Genomic DNA, 13,298 nt, shown 5'->3' on the forward strand with positions numbered 1-13,298 from the left:
TGAACCAACATATATAAGCAGAGTAATCAAATTAAGAGTAACAATGTTTTTCTTTATCAAATAGTATTTATTCATTTACAGCTGTGTATTGAAGATTTGTTGCCTTCTATGAGCTCCTCTAGGATTTTCCCTCCTATTACTTTGAGGGTAAAGGGTAATTTCACATAAAGTAGTTAGCATAGTGATTGGCATATGATCAGCACTCAATAAACATTTACTTGTATTTATCATGGCTATTATTTAGTTTAATTCAAAAATATAATAATGCCAAAACTTTTGGGCTTCTTCAGTGGCTCAGACAATAAAGAATCTGTTTGCAATGCAGGAAACCCAGGTTCAATCCCTGGGTCAGGAAGATCCCATGGAGAAGGAAATGGCTACCCATTCCAATATTCTTGCCTAGAGAATACCATGGACAAAGGAGCATGTTTTATGGAAGTAAATTCTATAAAGATTTTAATATTTGGTAGAGCAAATTTTTAGCTAAACTTGTACTAATCTTATGTACATCATTACCACTTTTTCTTTACTCAGTAAAATATGGTAGGTGACATATTTCTCTTATTGAGTTCTTCCTTTCTCAGTATCGAATGCCCAACATTCCTACATAGTTTTAACTTTCATGCTAATTTGCTAAGAAAGTATATTGAATCAGTGGGTTAGATAAGGAATTAATAAAAGCCAAAAATATGGTGTTTGAATAAGTTATAATGGCATAGAACATATTTTTAAAATAAATCAATTATTAACCAAAAACATGCATCATAACATTGTTATACTGCATTATGGGGAACTTCAGTGTCTGAAATTGTACCAGGGGATGAAAATGCCAAAGAATAATTTATGGGATAATTTAAATTGCCCTGGTTATATTGATTATAAGTGAGGCACAGACTTCCAGTGCTCTTATTCATATCAGCCATCCCTGACTGGAAAGAAAATAATATATTTCCTATATGTTTGCTGAAACAATCCTAAATTGTTTCTATTAAAGTCTCTTTCTAGAGAGATTAGGTAAGAGACAGTATTTATAAAATTATTGTCATCTTTTGTCAAGTGGGATTTGTTATAATAACTCAGCGGGCTAGTTCATAAATTGTCTCCTGAACTAGTGTTATCTTTGTCCTCTGTCTCTGAAAATTAAAACTCTTTTTACATTGAAATCCTCTGGAGGGTGTAGGGATAAATTATAAGATTGGAACTGACATACACATGTCATTTTATATAAGATAGATTACTAATAAGGACCTACTTTATAGCACAGAGAACTCTACTCAATACTCTGTAATGGCCTATTTGGGAAATAGTCTAAAAAAGAGTGGATATATGTATAATTAATTCACTTTGCTATACACCAGAAACTAACACAATTTATACTTCAATAAAAATTTTTTTAAAAGAAACCCTCTGGAAACTGACATTAAATGAAAAATGACAAAATCAATGTAATCTTGAAAACTTATTTACACTTTCTCTGAAGTGGTAGCATTTATGATGTAGGAGTCATTTGGCAATTTAGGCAGTATTACATTTATTGTGTTTTGCTCTGTATAGGTTATTAGCATTTCATATATAAAAATCCTTTCTCTCCAATGTAGAATAAATGTAATAAACGACAAGTGCAAGAAAAATATCAATACAGACAAAACCAGTGGAGGGCAAAAACTATGCATTATTCTTTAGATCACCCTTATAGCATGAGAGTAACATCGTCTTTATAGCTTAATATGCAGATATCAATTCAATGAAATCAGAGAGCTATTCATTGTGAGTGTTTATAAAGTTAGGATTACCACCCCCATACACTTCTATGCCTTTCTATTCCAAAACAACTTGACACGATTTTGGGGATATGATTTGATTTCTATGACAGTCCTATAATGCTTGTTTGATAGTCATAAGTATACACTTTACTTTTATTTCCAAAGAGAAGCTGTGTTTAGGGCTATTACAGAGAACCTCACACAAACATCTAAATTGTTTTCCTTAACCTCCTCAAAAGCTCAAAACTGGGTTGCTTGCATATAACTGCCAGACTCTCTAACAAGAATTTTTGAAGCTGTTGATTCTTCTTTAGTACATGGATAATTGATATGACAAACCATAATAGCTCCAATTATATAAATGCATGTTTATGAACTTTTTAGAATGCATACTTTCAGCACAATGTACTCTTAACAGCGCCTTCAAAGTTGTTAAGATCTATTGTTTTACAGACTATCTGAGGGTGCTTCCTAACACATAAATTTTCAACTCTTTAACATTGATATTAGTGACAAAAATGGAACATAAAACTTTTTTGTCATTGCAGTTATAGCTTATAATGAAAATAATTTATGTCTTACTTTCATATCACTAATTTGTGGCTTCTCTTTTTCAGTCTTTAAGTGTGTATGTATGCACACAGAGATTGAAGTGCCAGCAAACAAAATAAAATTAAGCACCTATTCATGACTCTTAAGTAAGTATTGAACACATTTTTATAGAGTACAATTGTTTAGCAATCTGGTTTAAGTCTACTTTAATCAAAAGCATATGGCTTTTAATTTAAGCTTAAAGTACAATTATTTTAAATATTTATATAGTTATTTGGCAGTAATATTGTTAAAGATGATTATATAATTTACATTATTTATGTAAAATTTAAGCCATCTGTAAAAGTACAGATGAAACAAAAGTTATGCTTGACAGATAGTTTAAGAAGTGTACCTATATAGCAATCAAATTCCAGATCCATTTAAGAAGTTGTCATTTGAGTGTCCTCATCTAGTGATTAATTTTGTTACTTTAGTTGAACTCAACAGAGATTTGAGATATGAATCCACATTGCATGTGGATCTTACTCTTAAACATAGCTGTTTACTTAATTTACAGAGATTCACATCATCTAGGAAATAGACTATCCATCGATTGTCTCGACATTTCATGTTAGCCTGACAATATGATGTTCTCCTTCCTAGCAAAGTGGTTGCACTTGCATTCTAAAGGTGTTTACATTGTTTTTTTAATTCCTTAACTATATTTCCTACCCTCTTTTCCCACCACTTTCTACCATTCCTTACTACTTGGAAAACAAAATATACCCATTAATAGTATATTTGTCCTTTACCATATACAGTTTGTTTAAAAGAACTTCTGTTTGACCCCCAAATCAAAAATTGTCTTGATGAGATTTCATTATTCAGCAACAAACATGGGGGTTTCCCATGACCATAGTTCCAAAGAGGGGTTTTGTAAATTGACAAGCTTGGATTTTAATCTCAGTTCTGCCACAGAGAAGTTAATTATCTTTAAAATTACTGTTTGAATCTGTAAAATGTAGAAAATTTTACCTATTATATCAAGAAGTTGTGAGAATTTACTGAAATCCCATAAGTAAAACACCTAACTCTATGTTGCTGTGTGTGGGAAAGCATCCTCAACTGGGAAAACACCCTTTATATTTCACTTAAGTTTTGGTATTTAGACACAACATTTCAAGCTACACTACTATGCAACTCCTGTATTTGTGGGTTTGTTTGCTTGTTCAAGGATGCCAAAGCATGTGGCTTGCATAAACATTCTTTCCCCAAGACAGCATGCTTCATAGCAGCAGAGGATTCTTCTATTCCTCCCCAGAGAAGCTCAGATATTTTTCCTTTTATTGAGAAATAAATAGATGATAATTAGATTTTCATCACAAGATAAGGCTTTCTTGTTAAAAATCTCTCATTTAGAGGTTCAGTTCAGTTCAGTCACTCAGTCGTGTCCAACTGTTTGTGACCCCATGAACTGCAGCATGCCAGGCCTCCCTGTCCATCACCAACTCCTGGAGTTCACTGAAACCCATGACCATCGAGTCGGTGATGCCATCCGGAGTTCACCCAAACCCATGTCCATCGAGTCGGTGATGCCATCCAGCCATTGCATCCTCTGTCGTCCCCTTCTCCTCCTGCCCCCAGTCCCTCCCAGCATCAGAGTCTTTTCCAATGAGTCAACTCTTTGCATGAGGTGGCCAAAGTACTGGAATTTCAGCTTTAGCATCATTCCTTCCAAAGAAATCTCAGGGCTGGTCTCCTTCATAATGGACTGGTTGAATCTCCTTGCAGTCCAAGGGACTCTCAAAAGTCTTCTCCAACACCATAGTTCAAAAGCATCAATTCTTTGGTGCTCAGCTGAATTCACAGTCCAACTCTCACATCCATACATGACTACTGGAAAAACAATAGCCTTGACTAGACGAACCTTTGTTGGCAAAGTAATGTCTCTGCTTTTCAATATGCTTTCTAGGTTGGTCATAACTTTTCTTCCAAGGAGTAAGTGTCTTTTAATTTCATGGCTGCAGTCACCATCTTCAGTGATTTTGGAGCCCCAAAAATAAAGTCTGACACTGTTTCCACAGTTTCCCCATCTATTTCCCATGAAGTGATGGGACCAGATGTCATGATCTTCGTTTTCTGAATGTTGAGTTTTAAGTCAACTTTTTCACTCTCCTCTTTTACCTTCATCAAGAGGCTTTTTAGTTCCTCTTCACTTTCTGCCATAAGATTGGTGTCATCCTGGCTGAATGGATACAAAAACAAGACCCCTACATATGCTGTCTACAAGAGACCCACCTCAAAACAGGGGACACATACAGACTGAAAGTGAAGGGCTGGAAAAAGATTTTCCATGCAAATAGGGACCAAAAGAAAGCAGGAGTAGCAATACTCATATCAGATAAAATAGACTTTAAAACAAAGGCTGTGAAAAGAGATAAAGATGGTCACTACATAATGATCAAAGGATCAATCCAAGAAGAAGATATAACAATTATAAATATATGTGTACCCAACACGGGAGCACCACAATATGTAAGACAAATGCTAAGAAGTATGAAAGGAGAAATTAAGAATACCACAATAATAGTGGGAGACTTTAATACCCCACTCACACCTATGGATAGATCAACTAAACAGAAAATTAACAAGGAAACACAAACGTTAAACAATACAATAGACCAGTTAGACCTAATTGATATCTATAAGACATTTCATCCCAAAACAGTGAATTTCACCTTTTTCTCAAGCGCATATGGAACCTTCTCCAGGAACAAAAGCCCAGGTCCAGACGGCTTCACAGCTGAATTCTACCAAAAATTTGGAGACAAGCTAACACCTATCCTACTCAAACTCTTCCAGAAAACTGCAGAGGAAGGTAAACTTGCAAACTCATTCTATGAGGCCACCATCACCCTAATACCAAAACCTGACAAAGATGCCACAAAAAAAGAAAACTACAGGCCAATATCACTAATGAACATAGATGCAAAAATCCTTAACAAAATTCTAGCAATCAGAATCCAACAACACATTAAAAAGATCGTACACCATGACTAAGTGGGCTTTATCCCAGGGATGCAAGGATTCTTCAATATCTGCAAATCAATCTATGTAATACACCACATTAACAAATTGAAAAATAAAAACCATATGATTATCTCAATAGATGCAGAGAAAGCCTTTGACAAAATTCAACATCCATTTATGATACAAACTCTCCAGAAAGCAGGAATAGAAGGAACATACCTCAACATAATAAAAGTTATATACGACAAACCCTCAGCAAACATTATCCTCAATGGTGAAAAATTGAAAGCATTTCCTCTAAAGTCAGGAACAAGACAAGGGTGCCCTCTTTCACCATTACTATTCAACATAGTTTGGAAGTTTTGGCCACAGCAATCAGAGCAGAAAAAGAAATAAAAGGGATACAAATTGGAAAAGAAGGAGTAAAACTCTCACTGTTTGCAGATGACATGATCCTCTACATAGAAAACCCTAAAGACTCCACCAGAAAATTACTAGAACTAATCACTGATTATAGTAAAGTTGCAGGATATAAAATCAACACACCGAAATCCCTTGCATTCCTATATACTAATAATGAGAAAACAGAAAGAGAAATTAAGGAAACAATTCCATTCACCATTGCAACGGAAAGAATAAAACACTTAGGAATATATCTACCTAAGAAACTAAAGACCTATATATAGAAAACTATAAAAACTGGTGAAAGAAATCAAAGAGGACACTAATAGATGGAGAAATATACCATGTTCATGGATTTGAAGAATCAATATAGTGAAAATGAGTATACTACCCAAAGCAATTTATAGATTCAGTGCAATCCCTATCAAGCTACCAACGGTATTCTTCACAGAGCTAGAACAAATAATTTCACAATTTGTATGGAAATACAAAAAACCTCGAATAGCCAAAGCTATCTTGAGAAAGAATGGAACTGGAGGAATCAACCTACCTGATTTCAGGCTCTATTACAAAGCCACAGTCATCAAGACAGTATGGTATTGGCACAAAGACAGTAATATAGATCAATGGAACAAAATAGAAAGCCCAGAGATCAATCCACGCACATATGGACACCTTATCTTTGACAAAGGAGGCAAGAATATACAATGGATTAAAGACAATCTCTTTAACAAGTGGTGCTGGGAAAACTGGCCAACCAGTTGTAAAAGAATGAAACTAGACCACTCTCTAACACCATACACAAAAATAAACTCAAAATGGATTAAAGATCTCAACGTAAGACCAGAAACTATAAAACTCCTAGAGGAGAACATAGGCAAAACACTCTCCGACATACATCACAGCAGGATCCTCTATGACACACCTCCCAGAATATTGGAAATAAAAGCAAAAATAAACAAATGGGACCTAATTAAACTTAAAAGCTTCTGCACAACAAAGGAAACTATTAGCAAGGTGAAAAGGCAGCCTTCAGAATGGGAGAAAATAATAGCAAATGAAGCAACGGACAAACAACTAATCTCAAAAATATACAAGCAACACCTACAGCTCAATCCCAGAAAAATAAATGACCCAATCAAAAAATGGGCCAAAGAACTAAATAGACATTTCTCCAAAGAGGACATACAGATGGCTAACAAACACATGAAAAGATGCTCAACATCACTCATTATCAGAGAAATGCAAATCAAAACCACTATGAGGTACCATTTCACGCCAGTCAGAATGGCTGTGATCCAAAAGTCTACAAGCAATAAATGCTGGAGAGGGTGTGGAGAAAAGGGAACCCTCTTACACTGTTGGTGGGAATGCAAACTAGTACAGCCACTATGGAGAACAGTGTGGAGATTCCTTAAAAAACTGGAAATAGAACTGCCTTATGATCCAGCAATCCCACTGCTGGGCATACACACTGAGGAAACCAGAAGGAAAAGAGACACATGTACCCCAATGTTCATCGCAGCACTGTTTATAATAGCCAGGACATGGAAGCAACCTAGATGTCCATCAGCAGATGAATGGATAAGAAAGCAGTGGTACATATACACAATGGAGTATTACTCAGCCATTAAAAAGAATGCATTTGAATCAGTTCTAATGAGGTGGATAAAACTGGAGTCTATTATACAGAGTGAAGTAAGCCAGAAAGAAAAACACCAATACAGTATACTAATACATATATATGGAATTTAGAAAGATGGTAACAATAGCCCTGTATATGAGACAGCAAAAGAGACACTGATGTATAGAACAGTTTATGGACTCTGTGGGAGAGGGAGAGGGTGGGAAGATTTGGGAGAATGGCATTGAAACATGTATAATATCATGTTTAAAACGAGTCACCAGTCCAGGTTCGATGCATGATACTGGATGCTTAGGGCTGGTGCACTGGGACAACCCAGAGGGATGGTATGGGGAGGGAGGAGGGAGGAGGGTTCAGGATGGGGAACACATGTATACCTGTGGCAGATTCATTTCAATATTTGGCAAAACCAATACAAATTTGTAAAGTTTAAAAATAAAATTAAAAAAAAAAGAAAAAAGAGTGGTGTCATCAGCGTATCTGAGGTTATTGATATTTCTCCCAGCAATCTTGATTCCAGCTTGTGCTTCCTCCAGTCCAGTATTTCTCATGATATATGTACTCTGCATATAAGTTAAATAAGCAGGGTGACAATATACAGCCTTGACGTACTCCTTTTCCTATTTGGAGCCAGTCTGTTGTTCCATGTCCAGTTCTAACTGTTGCTTCCTGATGTGCATACAAATTTCTCAAGAGGCAGGTCAGGTGGTTTGGTATTCCCATCTCTTTCAGAATTTTCCAGTTTATTGTGATCCACAGAGTCAAAGGCTTTGGCATAGTCAAATGACCCCATCCCAAGCACACACATGTCCTACTCCATCCTCCTGCTAAGAAAAGAGCTCCTGAAACCTCAAGATCTAATGTGTATGAAAAGACAAAATAAACAAATAAACAAAAACAAATAAAGGAAAGACACTGCCATACATGTCTACTGCAGACTTTGCTGGCATTCCTTTGGATAAGATCTAGCCCAAGTGAAGAACGAATCCAACAGCCACAGTCAGTGCAGGGCCTTACTCTCCCTTAATGGTTGAGGAATTTGAATGTCAACATAGCTGAACATTATACTGCCAATATCCAGTCTCATGATCAATAATAGGGACCAATCATGATGGATGTCATTATGCTTCCAAATTGACAGTTTGGGAACCTTTCTCTTAAATGGAAACTTTAATAAGGCTATTTATTTTCTCTCTGTTTCTATAAAAAACAAACACAACAACTTTGGACATTTATAGTGACTTATAATAAGTTCTTTTTCTTCTGAAATTGTTACTTCCTTTCTGCTTAAAGAATCTTTACATGAATTAAAGACAGCAGAATAACAAAGGAACAAAGTCTCTGCATCTCCCCCAGAATTATTAAGTTAGGGGGAAGACTAAGACTCCAGCATGGAGTACTAGACTCTTTCCACAGAACTATACTTTCTAAACACCATTTTGGTTACTTTAATTTTCCATTAGATACACTAGTTGTACCCAAGTATACTTTTTTATGCTTAGTTGGAGTGGTGATATTGGTTGGTAATGACATCAGAACTGCATAATATGCCTCAAACAACTCCTTTTTATTTATGTCTTTGAACAAGGTTGATGAACTTATTTAATGAAAGGCCAAGCAATAACTATTTTATATCACAACTACTCAACATAAGAGTTTTACCACAAAAATCATCAATAAACAATGCCTAATGTGGCACAGGGCCTTGCCTGGTAATTCAGATGGTAAAGAATCCACCTGCAATGTGGGAGACCTGGGTTGATCCCTTGGTTGGGAATATCCCCTGGAGGAGGGCATGACAACCCACTCCAGTATTCTTGCCTTGGGAATCCCCATGGACAGAGGAGCCTGGCAGGCTACAGTTCATAGTGTCGCAAAGAGTTGAACATGACTGAGGGAATAAGCACAATGTGGATCAGATGGTAAAGAATCTTCCTGCAATTCAGGAGACCCAGGTTTGATCCAGGGAATGGACTCCAGTATTCTTGCCTGGAGGATTCTATGGACAGAGGAGCTGGCAGGCTACAGTCCATGGGGTCCCAAAGAGTTAGACATGACTGAGCCCTGAACACTTTCACTACCAATGAGCATTGTTATAAACCAAAGTCTTTATTTGTGGACAGTGAAATTTAAATGTCACTTAATTTTCACATATCATGAAATATTCTTTTTTGGAATTATTTTTTCACTTAGAAATGTAAAAATGACTCTTGGCTTATGGAATGTACCAAAAAGTTGATGGATTTAATTTGGTCTGCAGGCCATAGTCCATCTTGCCTTAGAGCTGCTTAAGGAGCACCTATTGACTAAGGAAGCATTTCTCAAAAGATTGCTTTACCACATAGTGCCCTATCAGCTGTTTTTTTTTTTTTTTTTTTTTACATTGCTCAAAAGAGATTTTGTCTGGGTAAATTATTTGATGATTTCATCAACAATTTTATACTTTGATAAAGGTCTAGTATACTAGATACTCCAAATATATTCCAAAAAATATATAATTTTGATTTATAAACCATAAATCATCCTTCAACATTTACTTATTAAATATTTGTTCCTTACTTAATAAGTGCCAGACTAATTCTGGGATAAGCAAGTAACAAGAGAAAAACAACTGCTTTTGGGGGTATTGAAGTTTAGTGTTAGATAAATAAATACTTAATTGATTACAATTTCAATAAGAGCACTGGGATGACCCAGAGGGATGGTATGAGGAGGGAGGTGGGAAGGGGGTTCAGGATGGGAACACGTGTACACCCGTGGCGGATTCATGTTGATGTATGGCAAAACCAATAGAATATTGTAAAGTAATTAGCCTCTAAATTAAAATAAATAAATTAAAAAAAAATAAGAGTCATAAAGACAGGAGTAAGAAAGTGCTGTAAGTGTATATAAAAAGTTGATCTAGGATAGTCTGGAGGGTCAGGAAAGCTTTCTGATATGGTAAGGAGTGATATTTAAGATAAATGCTAAGAATGAATATTCTACCAGACTAAGAGGAAGCAGAGAGTGTACAAGAGGAAATAGTTTATCAAGTGGAAAAATATGAATCACAAAGAAGTTTAGGAAATTTAAAAACTAACCAAGCAGTATACCTATAAAACAAGGGGAAATTTGGGCAAAAAGTATTAAGCATATGGATAAATTTAAAAAATGACAGCAAGATCACAAGGGGCAAGGGGAGTGTTGGGAATACTCTATTATTAGGTATATGTACTATACATGAAGTGTCACAGTATTTTTTGAAGATGAAATTAGATTATTTTTAAATGTATGTGGTAAACTCTAGCGAAATCACTATTTTTTAAAAGGAATATAACTGATATACCAAGAGAGGAGATAAAATGGAATCACATAGAATGCTCAGTAAAACCAGAGAAAGCAGAAAAAGAAGCCTCTGGCAATAATATAAAACAGTTGCAGACACGGTTGATATTAACTTAAATACAGCAATAATAAATTTAAATGTGAATGGCCTAAGCAATCAATTAAAAGACAAATTTTATCAAAACACACTTTAAAAGGCCCAACTATACATTATCTATAAGAAACTTAAATGTAAAGTCCCTGATACATAAAAATAAATAGATGGGAAGACATCACACTAACTGTAAACAAAAGCCAATGAAATAGCTTTATTAATTTCAGACAAAACATAATTCAGAATAAGTAAAATTATAAAGGAGAAAGAATGGTACTATTTTAAAGGACTCAATTCTCAGAGAGACATAAACATCCATAACACAGGTGTACCTAATGATAGGGTGTAAAAATGCATAAGGCAAAAACTGATGGATCTCAGAAGAAAAAAAGACAAATTCAGTGTTATTAATTGTGATTATTTCCTGATCAAGCATATATGTGTTAAATTGCTTCAGTCCTGACTGACTGTGTGCAACCCTTTGAACTGTAGCCTGCCAGGCTCCTCTGTCCATGGGGTTCTCCAGGCAAGAATACTGGAGTGGGTTGCCATGCCCTCCTCCAGGGAATCTCCCCAACCCAGGGACTGAACCCACATCTTTTACATCTCCTGCATTAGCAGGCAGTTTCTTTACCACTAGTGCCACCTAGGAAGCCCCATCATGTATGGGGTACTCCGTTCAATTAAAGCAGGGTGTACATTCTTCTGCAGCTTGTATGAAGCATTCACCAAGACAGAACATATTCTAGGTCGTAAACCACAGAGTCACATAAAAGAATATAAATAATGCAAAATGCATTCTCACACTATAGCTGAATTAAACTAAAAATCAATAACAGAAATAGAGCTGGGAAACTCCAAATATTTGAAAATAAATGACACTCATCTAATCTGAACCAGCGGATAAAACAAATCTCAAGAACAAGTTTAAAAAATATTTTGAATTAAATGCTTGCAGTATGATTCATCAAAATTTGTGGGATGGAGTAAAGGGAGTGTTGAGCTTCCCAGGTGGCTCTTTAATAAAGAATCTGCTTCCAAATGCAGACATGCAAGAGACACAAGTTTGATCCCTGGGTCAGGAAGATTCTCTGCAGTAGGAAATGGCAACCTAATCCAATATTCTTGTCTGAAAAACTTCATAGACAAAGGAGCATGGTGGGCTACAGTCCTTGGGGTTGTGTGTGTGTGTATGTGTGTGTATACACACACACACACATACACACACACACATGAAACCCATGTAATCTGATAATATACACAAAATACAACAATTTTTTGAAAGACACACCTAAATAATTTTATAATCTCCATATAAGAAATCATCATGTCCATATGACTTTTATAACTGGTAAATTCTGTCAAACAATAAAGGAAGACATGAGGACATGATACCAAATCTTTCCATTTCTTCCATCACTGAGCAACTGAGCATACACAGCACAAAAACAAGTTAATATTTTCAGATACACAAATCAGAAATGAAATAAAAGTGAAATCAGTAATGAAAGTTTCTACATTAAAAAACTAGAGAAAAAAGAGCAAATTAAGGAGAAAAATAACACTAGAGCACAAATTATTGAAATTGGAAAAAAAGAAAAAAATACAAAAATCACAACACCAAAATCCAGTTCTTTGAAAGACTTAACAAAGTTGAGATTTTTAGCCCAGCTAAACATAAGAAAAGAGAATACAGAAAAATTAAAAATATCATAAATGAAAAAAGGGGCATTTTTATGTCCTATTCCAGTGGACATTAAAGCAATAATAAGGTGAATCATGAACAATTTAAAGCCCACAAATCTGATAATATACATGAAAGAAAACAATTTTTTGAAAGGTACACCTAAATAATTTTGTAATCTCCATATAAAAAATCATCATGTCCATATGACTTTTATAACTGGTAAATTCTGTTAAACAAAAAAGGAAGACATGATACCAATTCTTTCCATTTCTTTCAGAAAAATAGATCCAGAGGTAGCACTTCCTAATTCATTCTACAAATCCAGCATCACTCTACACCAAAGCCAGATAAAGATATTACAAGAAAGGAAAACATAAAACCATAACACCAATCTGCAAATGTTTATGGCAGCTTCATATCCCTGCAGACTGGAAGCAACAATATATTCTTCTATAGTTGAATGAATGAGCCAAATGTGGCACATTCTTACAATAAAATATTATTCGATACTGAAAAGAAATGATGTATAACTCCATAAGGAGACATGGATGAATAATGACGAACACTTAAAAAGTATTAAGGAAAGAAGACAGTATGAAAGGTCTACATAATGTACTGTTCAATTATGGAAAAGGCCAAGCTGTATGGAACAATAAACAGGGAATATATGTGAAGGGAGGATTAAATTGGGAAGCACAGTAGATTATCTGTGGATAACCACGTGCAGAAGAATGAAACCGGACCTGCATCTTACAACATACACAAAAATTAAATCAAAAAGTATTGAAGAATTGAACATAAGGCCTCAAACTATAAAAA

This window comes from Bos javanicus, chromosome 28, assembly GCF_032452875.1.
Source record: "Bos javanicus breed banteng chromosome 28, ARS-OSU_banteng_1.0, whole genome shotgun sequence".
NCBI lineage: Eukaryota > Metazoa > Chordata > Mammalia > Artiodactyla > Bovidae > Bos > Bos javanicus.